General features: G+C 39.4%; 1 protein-coding gene across 6 annotated transcripts in view; it reads left to right on the plus strand.

Annotated features, from left to right (window-relative positions):
- The window catches only part of CCDC34 (coiled-coil domain containing 34), a 327,538-nt gene that overhangs the window by 113,391 nt on the left and 194,236 nt on the right, over window positions 1–19,911 (plus strand). For 4 of the 6 annotated variants that reach the window (XM_064365087.1, XM_064365090.1, XM_064365091.1 and 1 more), the window contains 2 exons: window positions 405–514; window positions 5,776–5,842. The exons of the other annotated variants lie outside the window; for them this stretch is intronic. The gene's annotated coding sequence lies outside the window, so the exon portion shown is untranslated. The remainder of the gene's footprint in view (window positions 1–404; window positions 515–5,775; window positions 5,843–19,911) is intronic. 6 annotated transcript variants of the gene reach the window in all.

Here is a 19,911-nt window from a genome sequence, read left to right on the forward strand (position 1 = left end):
GCCTCAGGAAACTTACAATCAAAGTGGAAGTGGAAGCAGGCACCTTCTTTACAAGGTGGCAGGACAGGAAGCGCATGTGAAGGAGGAACTGTCAAACACTTATAAAACCATTAGATCTCATGAGAACTCACTTACTATCAGGAGAACAGCAGAGGGCAAGCTGCCCCCATGATCCAATCACCTCCCATCAGGTCCCTCCTTTGACACATGGGGATTATGGGGATTACAATTCAAGATGAGATTTGGGTAGGGACACAGAGCCAAACCATATAAGTCACTATTAAACATTCTCAGTTTCCCCTTTGAACATGTCTGCCTCCTTGTCTTAGTCTGTTCAAAGTGCTAAAACAAATATACCTTAAATGGGGTGGCTTGTAAAAAACCCAGAAATTTATTTCTTACAGGTATGGAGTCTGGGAATTCCAAGATCAAGCTGCTGGCCGATTTGTGTCTCATGACAGCCTGCTACTTCTTAGAGAGCACCTTCTCACTGTGTCCTCACACAGTAGAAGAGGCAAGTGGCCTTTCTTTGTTTTTTATTATAAGGACACTAGTTCCATTCATGAGGGCTTCATCCTTATGACCTAATCACCTCCCAAGGGCCCCACCTCCTAATACCATTGCCTTGGAAGTTAGGATTTTGATATATAAATTTTGGAGGAACATAAACTTTCAGTCCATTGCATTCCCTGACTGTTGCAGTGAGTGACCTTGAGCAAGTTACTTAACTATTTTGTGCCTCTGTATTCTCATCTGCAAAATGAAGTTGATAATGGTGTGTTCAATATGGGACTGATGGTTGGAGAATTAAATAACATATATAAGGTACTTTGCATGCAATAAATATTAGCTACTATTATAAGTTCAGTTTCTTATTTAATCTTTAAAACTATAATGTAGGCATTTTCTTATTTTATATATGGGGAAACTAAGACATAATAAAATTTAGATGACATAGAGATAGAGACACAAAAAAACCCTTCAAAAAATCAATAAATCCAGGAGCTGGTTTTTTGAAAAGATCAACAAAATAGACAGACCACTAGCCAGATTAATAAAAAAGAAAAGAGAGAATAACCAAATAGATGCAATAAAAAATGATAAAGGGGATATCACCACAGATTCCACAGAAATTCAAACCATCATCAGAGATTATTACAAACAACTCTATGCACATAAACTAGAAAACGTGGAAGAAATGGATAAATTCCTGGACAGTTGCCTCCTCCCAAGCCTAAACCAGGAAGAAGTCGAAACTCTGAATAGACCAATAACAAGGTCTGAAGTCGAGGCAGCAATTAAGAGCCTACCACCCAAAAAAAGCCCAGGTCCAGATGGGTTCACAGCCGAATTCTATCAGACATACAAAGAGGAGCTGGTACCATTCCTTCTGAAACTATTCCAAATAATCCAAAAAGAAGGAATCCTTCCCAAATCATTTTATGAGACCAACATCATCCTGATACCAAAACCCGGCAGAGACTCAACAAGAAAAGAAAACTACAGGCCAATATCAATGATGAACATAGATGCAAAAATGTTCAATAAAATACTGGCAAGCCGATTACAATAGCACATCAAAAAGCTTATCCACCATGATCAAGTAGGATTCATCCCGGGGATGCAAGGCTGGTTCAACATACGCAAGTCTATAAATGTAATTCACCACATAAACAGAACCAAAGACAAAAACCACATGATTATCTCAATTGATGCAGAGAAGGCCTTCAACAAAATTCAACAGCCCTTTATGCTAAAAACCCTCAATAAACTAGGTATCGACGGAACGTATCTCAAAATAATAAAAGCTATTTACGACAAACCAACAGCCAACATCATACTGAATGGGCAAAAACTGGAAGCATTCCCTTTGAAATCTGGCACTAGACAAGGATGCCCTCTCTCACCACTCCTATTCAATATAGTACTGGAAATTCTAGCCAGAGCAATCAGGCAAGAAAAAGAAATAAAGTGTATTCAATTAGGAAAGGAGGAAGTCAAATTGTCTCTATTTGCAGACAACATGATTGTATATCTAGAAGACCCCATCGTCTCAGCCCAAAATCTCCTGAAACTGATAAGCAACTTCAGCAAAGTCTCAGGATACAAAATCAATGTGCAAAAATCACAAGCATTCCTATACACCAATAACAAACTTAAAGAGAGCCAAATCAAGAATGAACTGCCATTCACAATTGCTACAAAGATAATAAAATACCTAGGAATACAACTAACAAGGAACGTGAAAGACCTCTTCAAGGAGAACTACAAACCACTGCTCAACGGAATAAGAGAGGACACAAACAGATGGAGAAACATTCCATGTTCATGGTTAGGAAGAATCAATATCGTGAAAATGGCCATACTGCCCAAAGTAATTTACAGATTCAATGCTATCCCCATCAAGCTACCAATGACCTTCTTCACAGAACTGGAAAAAACCACCTTAAACTTCATATGGAACCAAAAGAGAGCCCGCATAGCCAAGTCAATTCTAAGCAAAAAGAACAAAGCAGGAGGCATCACACTACCGGACTTCAAACTATACTACAAGGCTACAGTAACCAAAACAGCATGGTACTGGTACCAAAACAGAGATATAGACCGATGGAACAGAACAGAGGCCTTGGAGGCAACACAACATATCTACAACCATCCGATCTTTGACAAACCTGACAAAAACAAGCAATGGGGAAGGGATTCCCTGTTTAATAAGTGATGTTGGGAAAACTGGCTAACCATATGCAGAAAGTAGAAACTGGACCCCTTCCTGACACCTTACACTAAAATTAACTCCAGATGGATTAAAGAATTAAACATAAGACCTAACACCATAAAAACCCTAGAAGAAAATCTAGGCAAAACCATTCAGGACATAGGCGTAGGCAAGGACTTCATGACCAAAACACCAAAAGCATTGGCAACAAAAGCCAAAATAGACAAATGGGACCTAATCAAACTCCACAGCTTCTGCACGGCACGGCAAAAGAAACAGTCATTAGAGTGAATCAGCAACCAACAGAATGGGAAAAAAATTTTTGCAGCTTACCCATCTGACAAAGGGCTGATATCCAGAATTTACAATGAACAAAAACAGATTTACAAGAATAAACAAACAAGCCCATCCAAAAGTGGGCAAAGGATATGAACAGATACTTTACAAAAGAAGACATACGTGAGGCCAACAAACATATGAAAAAATGCTCATCATCACTGGTCATTAGAGAAATGCAAATCAAAACTACATTGAGATACCATCTCACGCCAGTTAGAATGGCGATCATTAAAAAATCTGGAGACAACAGATGCTGGAGAGGATGTGGAGAAATAGGAACACTTTTACACTGTTGGTGGGAGTGTAAATTAGTTCAACCATTGTGGAAGACAGTGTGGCGATTCCTCAAGAACCTAGAAATAGAAATTCCATTTGACCCAGCAATCCCACTAGTGGGTATATATCCAAAGGATTATAAATCGTTCTACTATAAGGACACATGCACACGAATGTTCATTGCAGCACAGTTTACAATAGCAAAGACCTGCAATCAACCCAAATGCTCATCGATGATAGACTGGACAGGGAAAATATGGCACATATACACCATGGAATATTATGCAGCCATCAAAAATGATGAGTTCGCATCCTTTGTAGGGACATGGATGAACCTGGAACCATCATTCTCAGCAAACTGGCACAAGAACACAAAATCAAACACCACATGTTCTCACTCATAGGCGGGTGTTGAACATTGAGAACACATGGACACAGGGAGGGGAGCACTATACACTGGGGTCTGTTGGGGGGAAATAGGGGAGGGACAGCGGGGGGTGGGGAGTTGGGGAGAGATAGCATGGGGGAGAAATGCCAGATATAGGTGAAGGGGAGGAAGGCAGCAAATCATACTGCCATGTATGCACCTGTGTAACAATCTTGCATGTTCTTCACATGTACCCCAAAACCTAAAGTGAAAAAAAAAGAAAAAAATTTAGATGACATGATTGTGATTCAAAAACCAAGTCTGATTTGAAAGTTATTTTTCACCTTATTGCATTAAATGAGGTTTCTCCTCTAGTTAAGCAGGAGAGAACAAATGGTAAGACTAAGAGCTGGCAAAAAAACTACTGAAATACTCTAGTGATGATGGAGTATGCAGTAGATTTGTTTTTAGAGAAACCAATCTCCTCAAAATGACTTTGGACAATAAAAAGAACATTGATCAATGTCATGCCAATCATGCCATGAAAAATGGCTTTTCCCCCATCAGAAAGAGCTTGCCCCTTATATTTTTATTTTTTAAGCCAGTTGATTTTTTTCTTTGGCCTCAGGGGCCTTTCTGTTTTAGTATGCTTGTGTGTCCTCAAGCATTGATTCTAGAAAAGGACTATTTTCATCTTTCCTATTGCCCACTGGAAAAAATCTGAATCCTGTGATTTACTAAATAGTTCTCACTCTCATTTTCCAAAGTAGGGCTTTTGTACTGACGGTAGAATGGAAAAAGTGAAACTGGAAACTCTCAGTTTCACATTAAACCTTCCTTTAGAAGGTTTTGTGTTGCGTGAGGGAAGACAAGGAGACAATGCATGTAATCAAGCTGGATTTGTCTAAGTCAGTGATACAGGATCTCCTGAAACCTCTTTGGAAGGAAATAAATTCTTTTTGGCTTCTACAGCATGAAGGAGGCATTATTTTTCAGACTGAAAACAAAATGATGGGCCCCAGACAAAGATAACCTGGGAATCTGTGCATGCCAAGTTCTCTTGAACAGTCTCCCCTAAGGCAGCTGGGCCAGAAGGAGGAAGTGTAAAGCAGCTGTGTTAGAAAGGAGATTGGCCGGATCAGTCAGGAACAATGTTTCTCTACAAGAAGGCACATGGAGGGTAGAAATTAGTAATTACCTACATTCAAACTGAGTAGATGAGTATATATATTATATATATTCATATGTTATGAATATATATATTATTTTTCTTCCTGGGAGATTACATATATTAACATATGTAATATAATTACATATATATAGGTAATCTCCCAGGAAGAAAAATAATTCACTTGGAAATTAATAGTTAGAGGAAAGATTAGGTGGCATGGGAGAAAAGCCAAGCCTAACACATTTGATTTTATGAGGTTTTGGACAGAGGTCATCATTCACTTGTCTCTGTATAAAACATATCCAATTCACGAACCTCTTTTCTTTTCTTTTCTTTTCTTTTCTTTTCTCTTTTCCTTTTCTTTTCTCTTTCTCTTTTGTTTTTTTTTTTTAACGAGGTCTCACTTTGTTGCCCAGGCTGGAGTGTGGTGGCGCAATCATGACTCACTGCAGCCTCAACTTCCTGGGCTCAGGTGATCCTGCCACCTCAGCCTCTGAGTAGCTGGGACTACAGGTGTGCACCACCACAGCTAACTTTTTGTATCTTTTGTAGAGACAAGGTTTCGCCATGCTGCCCTGGCTGGTCTTGAACTCTTAGGCTCAAGTGATCTGCCTGCCTAGGTATCCCAGAGTGTTGCGATTACAGGTGTGAGTTACCACGCCCACCCCTCCTTTCTTTTCATATCCCCGCCAAACTTGGCCAGTGTGTAGTGGTGCCTGCATTAGCACAAATCAGCTAATTGTGATAAGAAGCAATCTTTGCATTTTAAGACAAGCACAGTAAAGCTTATTTTGTGCCCACTTTTAGGCCAATACAGGTCAGTAGGGCAGATTTTCTAAGATTTGTTTCCTTTTATCTTAATTTTTTTTTTAATCACTCCTTTTTTTACCCTCTCCCCAATGACAGGAGCTCTACAATCAGGAACTGTCCTTGTCAGTGTGCCTGTCATCATTATCAGCATCATCACTAACAGGTGAATGAGAGCAACCACCATTTATTGAGTGCTACTGTGTGTCAGTTATCATGGCAAACATTTCACATAGATTGTCTCATTGATCCTTTATAAAGAATGATCATTAAAAGGAATATGTCACTGGTTTCTGCTTAATAGATGAGGAAACTGAGGCTTAGAATCAGGTAGCCAGTAAAGCAGACCTGGAACTCAGACCCATATTTGTTGAAATCTTAAGTTTATATTCATTACCATTTCTCCATCGTGCCCTAATATGTCTTAAACATGGAAAAAACTTTAAAAAGGTAGAAGGTAAATTGTTAATCCAATTCACTTTCCACTTAGAATAAAATGGAGAAAGCACTAGAAAATTCAGTCAATTCTTAGGGGTTGAACCCAGTATCACCGTGGTCCCTAACCCCTGCAACCTGATTCAGTGACACACACACAATCTCTTTTCCAGATTGACCTGGAAGTAAAACTCAGGCCTTTTTTTGGGTTTGCACAAAAGCTGTACTCACACAAAGCCATGTTATGTATTTACTAGATTTTACTGAAATTTTGAGATGTGATTAGGTAATAGAAGAAGAGTTTATGTTACCAAAAGCAAAGAGCTGTAAGTTGAAGCTCAGGTACCCCTGTTCCCAGAGCCCCTATACCCAGGACTTTGTATTGGGTGCTTGGCCCTAGCCTCAGGTCATCTCCTCTCCTGGCCACCTTAGCCTTCTGTCCTGGATGGTTAGTCAAACTCTAAATTTTCCTTATTCTATTAAGTAGGATCATTCAGTGTTCTCTCGTTTCAAACTCTGCTTCATGTCCACCTTTGTGCACATGAATCCATCAAGGTGCCCAACAAAGCAACGGGGATTTCCATTTAACAGATTCCACCTTCCTTAGAAGACATTAGATATTTCCTGTCCTACCTTCTCTGGAGCCAGTGCCCTGGAGAGATTGGATCTATTCCCGCAAGGACCCAGCAGAGCCTAGGATTGGCGTTAATGGTAACTCCAGCCTCTCACACGTCTCTGGACAACTTGGATTAAGCAGATTCCCTGGAGACTAATTTGACTGGAGTCTGGGTCTGTGTCTCTACCTCCCACTGACTCTGGGTTAGCCTGGGGTTTCTGGAACCCAGGAGACTACTTTGGGCTTCTGGGCTCCTTAAAGGGCATTTGGCACCCTGTAAAAGCTGCTCATTAAAGGAAACAGTAGGACTGGTTTTCCTTTAATAGCCTAGCCATGGAAAGCTTGATCCATTTGGGGAGGTCGGAAGTGGAAGACTGCAGAATTTGAGAGGGTGGGACCAGCCTGTTTGGCAAGGCAGTAGCAAGACTACAGAGGGAAGACCAGGCCCTTGGAGCCCTGAGGCCTGGTCCTCGGTGGTCGGGAAAGCCCAGGGAGGGTTCTGTAAAAAATAATGATAGCAGCTAAGCATTCAAGGGTCCAGTTTGGAGCTGCAATTCCAGATTTTACTTTTTTTCCTTCACTCTTGAGGTTTGGCTCACTGCTGTTTCCCCTCTTCTAAGGTACTGTTGACACATGAGTGTTATGAAGTCTTCCGGAGGGCAGGATGAAGGGCCGCCATGTTACAAAGGAAGGCTAATTGGCTGGAACTCCCTCCTCTCCCCCTCCAGCTGGCCTGAATCTCTTTAGTTTTTAGTTCTTCCTAAAGGGTCTTGGCATTGGTGGCTTGCCTCTCTTTTCAAAGTAAAACCAAAGAAATTCAAATGAGAGCCTTTCTCATTGTCAGTGCCATTTTGCCTTTGTTTGTGAGATTGGCGGAAGCAGAGTTCTGTTGGGACATTGGGGCTCCCTGGCTGGACCTGAACCAGTTCACTCCTCCTGCAGACTCTGTCCAGGTTGTGACATCCCCTAAGCAGGAACGGCAAATTCTGGGCAGGCGAGTGGCTCCCAAACTTTTGCCAGATCTTACTAATGGGCCGAGGCATTTTTTTTTCTAACTTTTCCAGCTAAACCTGGGCAAAGTCCCATGTTTCTTGTTACTAGAACTGTCCCAGCTGCTACCACTAGGAAGTAACATTGGTGCAGGGGTTGGAATCTATTTCACATCCTTGCCCTTACTTTAAATTGCTCTAAAACTCAGAAGGCATTGCCTTCTTGGTAGGGGCTGGGCCACGGTTAATTGGGTCAATTGTGGGTTTGTTTCAAATCCAAAAGAACCTCCTCTCTGTGCTTTCAGGCTTCTTGTGCCGTCCTTCCCCTCTCTCCCATCTGCCCCCACTCTTCTCCTTCAAAATGCATCATTACAGCTTCTGAGGGGACACTCTTTGTTTTCTAAGGTGCCTGTTACTGAGAATCCCAGTATTAGTGATGAAAGAGTTCACCCAGTCCAACTGAGACTCCCTCAGCCCAAAATTTATGCCACTTACAGACAAACTTTCAGATTACAGCCTCAGTTAAAATTAAAAATATGTTACCTAGAAGGAATTGAATTCATGATGGAGTTTCTGTAGTGTCAAGTGAGTAGAGCAGAGTAATTTAGACTCAGGGTACTAAGACCTGATACAGCTGGACTTAAATTGCAGCTGGGCCACTTGCTTGTTGGATGAACTTCAGGAAGTTAAACTTCTTTGAACATCAGTTTTCTAATCAGTACAATGGAGAAAATAATAAAATCTTATCTTTTGTTGTGTTTTGAGGATAAAGTAAATTCATACCTATAAGGCACTTGGCACATTTTGGCAAATTCTGGGCATGTGTGAGGTCCCTTTCTTCTCAAACTTGTGGCAGATAATATTAATGGATAAAGCACTTAATAAAGTTGTGCTGATTTTATCTTCTACCAATTGACTACTTGAGAAAGAGGTGAAATTTGTTGTCCAAGATCACGTAGCTAATGAGACACGTTTAAGTTTTGGTTCTATTTCTGCTGGATTTCAAAGACCATGTTCTTAAACACCCTGATGCTTCCTGTTTGACCTTAAATAAGCTACTATGATTTTTAGCTTCCTGGAGGGAGAATCAGTTTCCCCACCAGTAAAATAGAAATAATAAAATTAATTTCATGAGTTATTGTAAAGATTAAATGCATCAGTGCTTGGAATAGTGCTTTACCTGTTAGAAACACATGCTATCACGTGTTTATCATTATCATCATTGTTAATTGTTTTTATCTGAGTTCACTCCCTCTTCCTATCGTCTAGCACTGTAGTTGGCACATAACAGGTGTTCAGTATATGAGTAGCTCTTTTGAAGCAACATATGGTATTATTACTCCAGTAAGAAAGGAGAAATGAATGACTGTCAGGACTGCGTACTCTGGCTGACCTTCGGGTATCCTCATAAATAATTCCAGGAAATCTCTTTCTGGCTACCTAGGGAAAACCCTGGAGAAGAAGCTTAGCCAAGCAAGGATCAGAAGCCCTTCCCACTCCCAACAGAATCCCTGCTTTTTGTGACTATTCTGTAGAGGTTGGCCTTCTGAACAGTCAGTGAATAAAACTTGAAGAAGATCTCATTAACTGTTGTGTACTATCTTTAACACCCAATGCCTAGGATAGACAACTCATGTTGAGATTGTTAAGAGAGGTGTATTTTGTCACCAAAAGTTCTAAGAATAGCAGAATTCCTTGAGCTTTTGCTTGAACTGTGTCCAGACAAATGCTAACATAGGATTTATTATCTGGATTATTATACTTCCCTGTCCCCATTAGGGGATCACTATGATTCAGGCAGTCTTCCTTAGACTCTGAGTGGTCATTTCTTTCTTAAAAACATGTTAATATCAGTGGTTGCAATTTTACATTTCCAATGGGCAAATGACAGTGGGCAAATTCCTTGCTTTCAATCTGCATGTACCTGTTATTCCTCATGGTTCACCTATTAAAATAAAAACAAACTTTTTTTTCTAGATTCCATTTTTTTAGAGTAGTTTTAGGTTCACAGCAAACTTGAGAGGAAGGTACAGAGATTTCCCGTATACTACCTGCCCCCACATATGCATTGCCTCCTTCATTATCAACATCCCCCTCCAGAGTGGTGCAACTATTATAGTTAATGAACTTATAATGACGCATCATAATGAACCACAGTCCACAGTTTACTTAGGGTCCATTCTTGGTGTTATACATTTCACGGTTTTGGACAAATGTATTGGGATGGTTAATACTGAGTGTCAACTTGATTGGATTGAAAGATGTAAAGTATTGGTCCTGGGTATGTCTATGAGAGTGTTGCTAAAGGAGATTAACATTTGAGTAAGTGGGCTAGGAAAGGCAGACCCACCCTTATCTGGGTGGGCACCATCTAATCAGCTGCTAACGCAGCTAGACTATAAAGCAGGCAGAAAAACATGAAAAGGCTAGACTGGCTTAGACTCCCAGCCTACATCTTTCTCCCATGCTGGATGCTTCCTGCCGTCACACATCAGACTCCATGTTCTTCAGCTTTGGGACTCAGATTGGCTTCCTTGCTCCTCAGCTTGCAGATGACCTATTGTGGGACCTTGTGATTGTGTTAGTTAATACTTCTTAATAAATTCCCCTTTATTTTCACATCTGTCCTGTTAGCTCTGTATGTGTATATAATGACATGTACCCTCTGTGCTTGCCTGTTCATTCCTCTTCTCTCCCAGCCTCTGTCTATTTACTGTCCCAATAGTTTTGCCCTTTCTAGAATGTTATGTAATTGGAATCCTACAGTGTGTAGTCAAAATTATTTTTTGAAACTTTTGATTTCCAAATAATTGTAGATTTACAGAAAAGTTAGAAATAGAGCACTCTCAGTTTTCGTATTTTTTCATGGGGATTTCCCTAACATCTTAGACAATCATAGTACATTTGTCAAAACTAAGAAATTCGTTTTGGTACAGTACCACTAACTAAACTACAGACTTTATTTGAATTTCATTAGTTTTTCCACTAGTGTCTTTTTTGTTCTGTAGTCCAATCCAGAACATCACAGTTTCTGAGTTTTTCTTAATTTTTCATGGCACTGACAAGATACTTTGCAGAAAGTACCTTTATTTGAGTTTTTAAAAAATGTACTTATTTATTTAAAGAAATGTTTTTAGTCGTTTCAGATTTATAAAAATTGCAAAAATAGAACAGAGTTCCATACACCCCACATCCATTTTTCCTTATTCTTAATATTATCATATGTTACCATTATTATAGCATATTTGTCACAATTAGTGAGCCAATATTGATATATTATTATTAGCCAAATTCCATAGTTTATGAAAATTTTCTTATTTATTTATTTTTTTACCTAATGCACTTTTTCTGTTCTGGAATCCCATTACAAAATGTAATGTACATTTAGTTGTTGTATCTCCTTAGCCTCCTCTGGTCTATGACAGTTTCTTAGACTTTCCTTATTTTTGACGACCTTGATAGTTTTGAGGAATACTAGACAGGTATTTAGTAGAATGTCCCTTAATTGAGATTCATCTTAGGTTTTTCTCATGATTATACTGGGGTTATGGTTGTTTGGTAGGAAGACTACAGAGGCAAAGTGCCATTCTTACCACATCATATGAAGGGTACATATTATCATTATTTATCACTGTCGATGTTGACCATGTACCCTGGCTGAAGTAATTATTCATCAGATTTCTCGACTGTGAAGTCACTCCTCCTTCCCTCATCTTTCTTATCCTGTAGTCTTTACAAAAATGTGATTTAAGGAGTGAGGAGTCTTGTTCCACCTCCTTGAGGGCAGAGTATCTATGTACATTATTTGGAATTCTTTCACATATAATATTTGTCTGATCTCTCCTACTTATTTATTGATTGATCATTTATTTATATCTGAATAGATTCATCGATATTTATTCTATACTTTGGGTTATAACCCAATACTACTTTAATTGTTCTGTTGCTCAAATTGTTCTAACTTTGATCGCTGGGAGCTCTGTCACTTGGCTCCTGTAGCCCCATCATTTTGTATTTATTTTTTTCACTCCTTATTTTCTGGCACTACAAGATGATTCAGACTCATCTTGTATAATTTCTGCTTTAATTCTGAAATCAGCCATTTTTCTATGAAACTCTGGCTCTTTTTATGAGACTGATACTAGAAACCAAGATCTGGGTGCTAGGAGTACCCATTGCTATTGGGGTGTTATTCTTCTAGGCCCTCTCAGCTGAGTGAGCCAGGAAATATATATGTGTATACTAACCTATGTATCAATTAATATTCCTATTGTTAACATCTGTATCTATATTATACCAAACGTGAATTTGTCCCAATTTCTCTGGTTCTAATCCAGCTTCCCATCCTTGCTTGTTGGTAAATTCTCCCTCTCAAAGTAAGAAACCTGGATCCTACTATCTTCTATTCATTTACTTAATTGTGAATTCTAGTACATATGTATAGAGGTTGCAGAATTAACTCATAATCCCATGGGAAGCAACTTTATCAATTATATTACAGTGCTATGTACAGTTCCTTTTTCCCTTAGTTTTCAGACTACACTCATATCTAGTTACTGGGTTGGCACCTTCCCCAATATGTCCTTCAGTGAGGTTTGCATTATGCTTTTGCAGTACAGTTATATTCTTTTGTCACAATTTGCATTTCTTCTGGGATTCCCATGATTTCCTAAATCATTTATTTTTAATTTGCATTCATTATGGTTTGCTCTTTGTGCTGAAAAGTTCTATAAATTTTTGACAAATAGATGTTGTTGTCCACTTAGTTTTTTAAACCTGTTGTTCAGCTATACTTTTGAGGGGTATTTTTTAAAAATCTCTCTTATACAAATATAAGATGTGTCAAAAATTCTACTTAACTCATTAAATATTGAAGGATACTAAAAGATATTAAAACTGATCCAAAGAGCATTTGAGAAGCTAGGTATCTAATACTAGGATAGGAGTTCTAGATCAGATACAAAACTGGTTATTGTCCAACAGGACCATAAACCATAAATTACAAGACAATCTGTTCTAGGCCGGGCATGGTGGCTCATGCCTATAATCCCAGAACTTTGGGAGGCTGAGGTGGGCAGATCCCTTCAAGACAGGAGTTGGAGACCAGCCTGTCCAACATGGTGAAACCCATCTCTACTAAAAATACAAAAATTAGCCAGGCATGGTGGCAGGTGCCTGTAATCCTAGCTACTTGGGAGGCTGAGGCAGGAGGATCACTTGAACCTGGAAGGCAGAGGTTGCAGTGAGCCGAGATCATGCCATTGCACTCCAGCCTGGGCAACAGAGTGAGACTCCTTCTCAAAAAGAAAAAAATATATATTATCTGTTCCATGAGAAGGAAATTATTTCCATCTCTACAGAACAAAAATGTTCCAGGAGAGCTTTAAAATAGCTCATACAATAAAGACCAGTGCTGTATTAGGAGAATATTCTATAATTGTCTTTCAAGTTTCAGATACCTTCTAATACTGAGCTGATAAAAAAATAAGTTGGAGGTGTCTAACAAAAGTATGTAATTGGGAATAGGACAAAAATTGGCAAAGGCATAACATTAAGAAAGGAAAGGGCTAGCCAGAGCCCTTTACTAATTAAACCAAGGTAATGGGTCTACTTGCTATAAGCCAGAGAAAAGATAGCTCTCTGATGTTCCCCACTGTAATGTGTCTGGCTAAGTTAATTTTCTATAAATATCACTTGAAAAGATGATAAGGTTTGTTAACAGTGATAGAATAACAAATCCCCACCAAACTGCCTGTCACTAGAGCTGGTATTCCCAATCTTTTAAAACACACACATTCCAGGGCTAGGGGACTAAGAATCACAAAGAGAGCTCTTTAGGTTAGAATAGGGCTCAGAGCAGAACAGAATTAGGTCAACCATGGAAAAGTCAGAAGCTTGCTTCTGCTTCTAGCTTGTTTTGAGCTTTTTTGGTTAATCTCTCTATCATGTTTTTGCATTTCAGGTAAAGGTCCTTTTGAAATGTATAATCTTTGTTCCTTCATCTGCATTGCAGCAGCGGAGATAAGGACACATTAAGTCTCCATAGGTGGCATTGGACGTATCATGAAGGAAATCCTAGGAGGGGAGGAAAATATTAGAGGTCAAAAGTTGAGGTTACTTGTGTGGCTGGGTCCTCCCAAGAACTGCTCTTCCTAGGGGCATATCTCTGCTCTGGTTTTAGAAGGAAAACTTTGTAATTGGTTCTTTTAAGTGGTGATGCTGTGACTGTGTCTTCATGTAGAGCTGGAATTGAGATCCTTTTTTCCTGAATCATGATCTCTCAGTCAAGAAGCAGGCGGTAGGATCTTTCTCCATATATTAATCATATTAACAGAAAACGGCTTTTTTTGTTTGTTTGTTTGTTTGAAAGGGTGTTGGAAACAGAATCCCTTCACTGGTCTCAAATTCAGGCAGATCATTTCCAAGACAAGTGTTCTCTATTGAACCATTTTCATTTTCCCAGTGAGGTCACCACTTGCCTCCCTGGGAGGCCTCCCACACAGGGGAACATCACACCATCTTGCTCAGCCGTGGAGATCCTATCTGGCTGCCCTGGCACATGTCCCGAGCCTGAGACATGGTGAGAGCAGATACGGTTCCTCTTTGTCTCACCCACAAAGTTGTGAATCTCAGCACTTTGAGTGATGGTTTTGTGGTTTACAGATGGTGAGAAGTGCTTATGGAAGCAAAGGAGCACTGTTCTATTCAAAGGTGCTTCATAAAACACAAATGTCAGGTTTAAAGCTGCAAAAACTTTGAGGAATTTTCCATTTTCATCAGTATTGCTTTGTTATAAATTACCATAATGATTAGCATCTGGAAAATTCTGTGGACCCCAAAGCATGAATATTCTACATATTACAAAAATTCAATGTTATATCTATACCCAGTTACTATTTTTTTATTATTTATACCACCACCACTGCCAGCACAAAAAACACCAATGAAACTGCCTCTAGCTGCATAAAAACATCTCCTTTATATTTCTCAAGCTACTAGTTACAGAATATTTTGAACTAAGAAATCTCTCCAAAATTATAAATTATCCTCTAAATTGAGGCACATGAGACATAAATCATTCATGCTTTGGTGTTGTTTAATTATATAACTTGCTTTTTTTTTCTATCATCCTTCTGAGAATTGGGGATTGGAGACTTTTATCAGAAAGGAGTGGGGTGAGGGTGGGGAGTGGAAAGGACTTGAATTGGGAAATACTGGACCATGTCAAAGGATACTTTCAGACTTTAGACTTTTCTCTTGTTCAAAATGCCCTTTCCTAAAAATGTATAGCCTGTGTGTAAGCCAATCTAGAGTATAAGATGTGGTTACATTAACATGTACAGAAGGATAGTCACTTAAAACAAACACCCAGTCAGGCTCTCGAATTAAATTTAAGTAGTGGTAAGAGAGCAGTTCCAAGTGAATGGTTTATTGTTTTGTGTCTGGCTCCTAAAGGGATTTCAAGCTATTGGTGGCTGTGACTGCAGGGTGAGTCAAAAAGTAGGAGGGGAAAAGTGGTGTCCTAACTTCTGAGATGCTTACAGGCAATTTACATGTAGGATATTCCACATCTCCCTCATCCCATGATAAGGTCTGTCACTCTTTTACATGACCCTGTTCAACACTCTCTCTTAGATTGTTTGATCCATCCATTAATACATTCATCCATCTATTCATTTATTCATTCATTCTCAAGCAGTTATAAATTATGATTTTTAAATTGCAAACAACAGAAGCTGACTTCGATTAACTTAAAATTAAAAAGGGATGTATTAGAAAATTAAACAGGGAACTGAATAACAAAGCTGTGATATTTTGCAGATATGACCATATTTTTCCACCCTCTCTCCATCCACACCCTTTAGAACATGACTTTGCAACTCCTTCTATCAAGAAGGAGAACCTAGCTTTCATCCTCTTGAATCTAGGCTGATCCTATGACTTACTTTGGCCAATAGAATGCAGTGGAAATGGTGATATGCCCAGTCTGAGGCTAGGCCTCAACAGATCTTGTGTGTTTCTATTCCCTTTCTTGGAAATATGCAAAGCTGTATGTGAATAAGCTCAGGCTAGAGTGCTGGAAAACAGCAAGTCCCAGCTGAAGCCACCCTAGACCAGCAAGTTTCCTATTCACTAACAGCCAATTGTAGATGCATGTGTGAATCCCTCCAAGACAAGAGAAATGCCCAGCCTAACCAAGTTCAAATTGCTAACACCGAGAATTTTGAGATAAACAAATAGATATTATTTTATACTTCTAAGTTTTGGGATTATTTGTTACACAGCAAACACTCAGTGGTACAAAACCTTGGGAAGAATAGAATCTAGGAACCATGGCACTTGTAGCTCTTCTAGAGTGCTGCCACCAGGTGACCTAGCTCCAGTTGCCTTTCATTCTTTTTGAACCCTGTTCATTCCTGGGTTTTAAAAAAAAAATAGATTTGTCCATCTTGGGTCATATCCCCTCTCCTAGGATAGGGATGGAGTCCTCTGGTTTAACAGCTTTGCCTAAACCACAAGGAACAGAGAAAGAACAGTTTTTTTAAAGGAGACTAGCAGCTGCTATTTCCATGAATAGGGAAGAAGGCAAAACACATGTCTGCTATAAGCATTTACTCTGTGTACTTACTCAGGGAGAGTAAGACATTCGCTTTCAGTAAGAAAGTCCTGGTCTACTAAGGAGTCAGGTAAGCAATGGTGTCAGGCAAGTAACAGTGTGGTTACTGCTGTCACAAAGGGGCCAGAGATGGCTTTGAGAGCTGGAGGAGGACAACTAACCCAGACTGAATACCAGGAAGATTTCTGAGGGAGATGGTATTGGAACTGAGCTCTGTGAGATAAATAATGAGCTTGGTGAAGAAGTAGCAGTGGTGAGGAACACAGGAGGCCTTTTCAGGCACTCGGATTAGCATGAGTGAAAACCTGGAGTGAGAGTCTTCATCTGTCACCATGGGCCAAATATAAACTATGTTTATGCCTGGTTTGGCCTAACTTCTCTAAAAAAGTGAGATAACTCAGTTCACAGACTCTACTAGTTCCTACTGTTCTATCTCTTCCAGTTCTCATACTTGTTATCATAACCTTGGTTCTTGTAGGCACCTGAATTTGCCACTGTAGCTAAGAGGCCAGAGGGTATCACTTGGTTAGAGTGGTCAAGAGAGTAGAGAAGGTAAGGGAGAAGGGTTTGAAGTTGAATAGGTAGTGAAGAATTACAGAGAGCCTTGTATGTTTGCTAAGAACATGTACTTTCTCCTATAAACAATGAAGAGCTATTACAGGTATTTAAGTGAGGGTGGTAGTGATGCTCAGACTTCAAAAGCATCAGTCTGGCAGCAAGTGAAAAATGGATGGCAAGGGCAACAAAGGAGGCAGGTAGAACAATTAGGAAGCAATTTTTGTTTTCTAGACAGTAAGTATTGGCTTCAACTAAAGGGAATGGGATGAGATAACCGTGAGGATGGGACATCTTTTATGATGTCTTCCAGGGAGATCTGGAGATGCTGGTCACTTCTATCTTTAAAACTACTCTTGTTTCCTTAGAGCAAAATCATAATTTAAAAGGCCTTTTGCATCTGATAACAGAACTTCTCTATGTCAAAATGAGACACACCTGTTCTGGAGAAATTGGTGATAAGCTTAAGTCTACATGATGCTGAGACACAAAATCCCTCCTCCGCCTTGCTAGGAAAAATAAACAGCTCCCTTGGACCACATCAGCTTGCCAGAGACCAGAGCAGTTTCCACACCACTTAGAGTCATGGATGGAGGGCTGTCAAAGGTCGGCCCTGAACTAGAAGCAGATGGGAGAGGATTCTTGCCAGAGACATCATCCAAACCTCTTGCTGTTCAGCGATTAGAGGTTGAATGTTCAGAGAAAGTGCATCTGATGCCTTATTCACAACTGGATCAACTGAAATAACAATGAAAGGCGGTGTCTGCCTCAGGAGGGATAAACGGAGCAGCTGCCAGGAGATTCATGTTTGCCTTCTGGGGAGAGGGTAACGGGAAGGGGCAGTGTCCTTACTCAAAAGGGTTTGGACAGAAAGCAAAGAGAAAGCATTGATTTGAGAGTTCTTTTTCCATATCATAGAGTAGGCTTGACGAGGAGGATGTATATGAGTTGGGATGGTAAAGAAAAGGTACCAATTTATGGTTAAGAGAGATCAATTTTTTGTTAGCTAGTTTTTTTCTTAAAAAAAAGATCAGTAGTTCAATTAATATGTTACATGTCTGTTACAAGCATGAAAAATCATAGCAGTGTATGACCCTTTTACTCTGGTCAGGAACCTAAACATTTGCATGGAAAAATGCCAATAATAATAAAGGAATAAAGGCTAATAGTGCAATCAGAACCTATTGGTGGTGACAAAAGGAGGTGTTTAAGGGAAACAATTTGGCAACAAAACTCAATTTTAGACTTGTTTTTAATCTCCAAATAATGCCATTGAGTCACAGAGCTTCAGGGAAAGGATTGAAAGAGGTGTACATCAGAAAGCTCCACAGTTTTGTCCTTACTAGGCCACCTTGCTAACACAATATGTTCACAACCCATTATTTGCTTTCCATAAATCTTGTCAATTGCACAATTCTATTGTATTTTGGTTTCGCATGTGTATGTGTAATTAAAGCATTGGCTTGTTAAATGAAACATTTCAAATACATTGCACATTTTATAACTGTTTTTCCATTTTTCTATTTTTTATTTAACGAAAGTAGGCAGTTGCAGGAAATGAAAATGAATATATTCACTCTTGACAGTGAAGATCTCCTGATTTCCATGCAAAAGTTAGGGCACTGTGTGATGAATTGCCAAATAATAGTGATCACTATTTATCAAAGACCCATTATGAGCCAGTTACTTTACTCAGATCTTTTAAACAAATGCCTAAATTAAAGCAAATGCATTTATAGTGGAAACTACAGAAAAATCAGGTGAGAAAGAAAATAAGCAACCTGCAATACTGTGGGATATCCCATTCCTGGAGCTCTTCTAAAAGGCAACCACATTGTCTGAGTCTTGACATCTCAAAGTTGGATGGCAGACAACACTGCTTCACCGCGGTCAGTGGGGTGAGAGAATGACAGGAAGCTGAGAAGACACTTTCCAAGGGAATGAAGTTGAGAGAGGTCTTTGTGATCCTGAGCACTGCGGGTCAGCAAGGGATCCTAGTCCTGAGATACTAGTGAGGGCAAGGGACCCAGAATAGAGGTGGGGAGGATCACTGAGGGACTTTGTGCTTTAAGCTGGCTAGCCTTTAGAAAGTAACGTCAGACATTTCTGTCAAACATTCTCTTTCCCCAGTGAGATGCCTGGGGCTCTGCTAAGCTATTGGTCCTGCTTTGCTCAACGAAGACAGTCTGGGTGTGAGATGCTGTTCTGCCTAGGGGACAGAAACCTGGCTGGCTGTGCCACTACTGGGTTCCAAAGAACAGCGTCTGGCCTTTCTTTCTTTCATGATTTTCTTGCTCTTCTGATGGGTTTATGGTATTTACATTATGTGTTTCTCTTCCCCAGGCCTGCCAAAGGTCAGGGGGAAGTGTTTTGCCTGGTAAGGTATCTCCTTAGCCTAGTGAGGATATCTGCTTTCACCAGAATCTTTCTCAGGAGGTGTGTAATTTAAAGGAAATGAGATGCTGTGTTTAAAGCAGGGCCTTCATGAGACCCTCATATTCTGACTTTTGGAGGCCTTACCATACAACATATCAAATATACTAACTGCACCCATATCCCACATTAAATATACTTTTTGGCTTTAAATTTTTTTTGTAAGGGCCTTTATATTGTGCTTTAGAAATTATTTGGCTCTATGTAACTTTCATTTAATTTATGATTGGCTATGAGTTCCCAACAATCACTGTGTATACTTAGGGGAATGCGTGAAGTGAGAAAATTGAATATATAAATTGCATTCGATGTAATGAAATCTTTATGAATATTAAATTTTAACAGTTAATTAAGTTGGCATGTTGGTGCATTTTTGTAGACATTTAATTAAACATTTATTCATTTTAATTTTTATTGTTTTCTTTTGTAGTTTTGGAGCCAACAACTGTTTTTCTACCTGAGGCTTATATATTTTCTAAGCCCCTAAAAAGCTCTTAGCTCTGGGATCACATTGAATTGATGAAATTTTGATGAAACAGTGCTTCTCAAAGACTTTGGCTTCAGGACCCTTTTTAAATTATTGAGGACTC

This window comes from Aotus nancymaae, unplaced genomic scaffold (assembly GCF_030222135.1).
Source record: "Aotus nancymaae isolate 86718 unplaced genomic scaffold, 86718_ANA_hifiasm-v0.15.2.pri h1tg000059l, whole genome shotgun sequence".
In the NCBI taxonomy this organism is placed as follows: Eukaryota; Metazoa; Chordata; class Mammalia; order Primates; family Aotidae; genus Aotus; species Aotus nancymaae.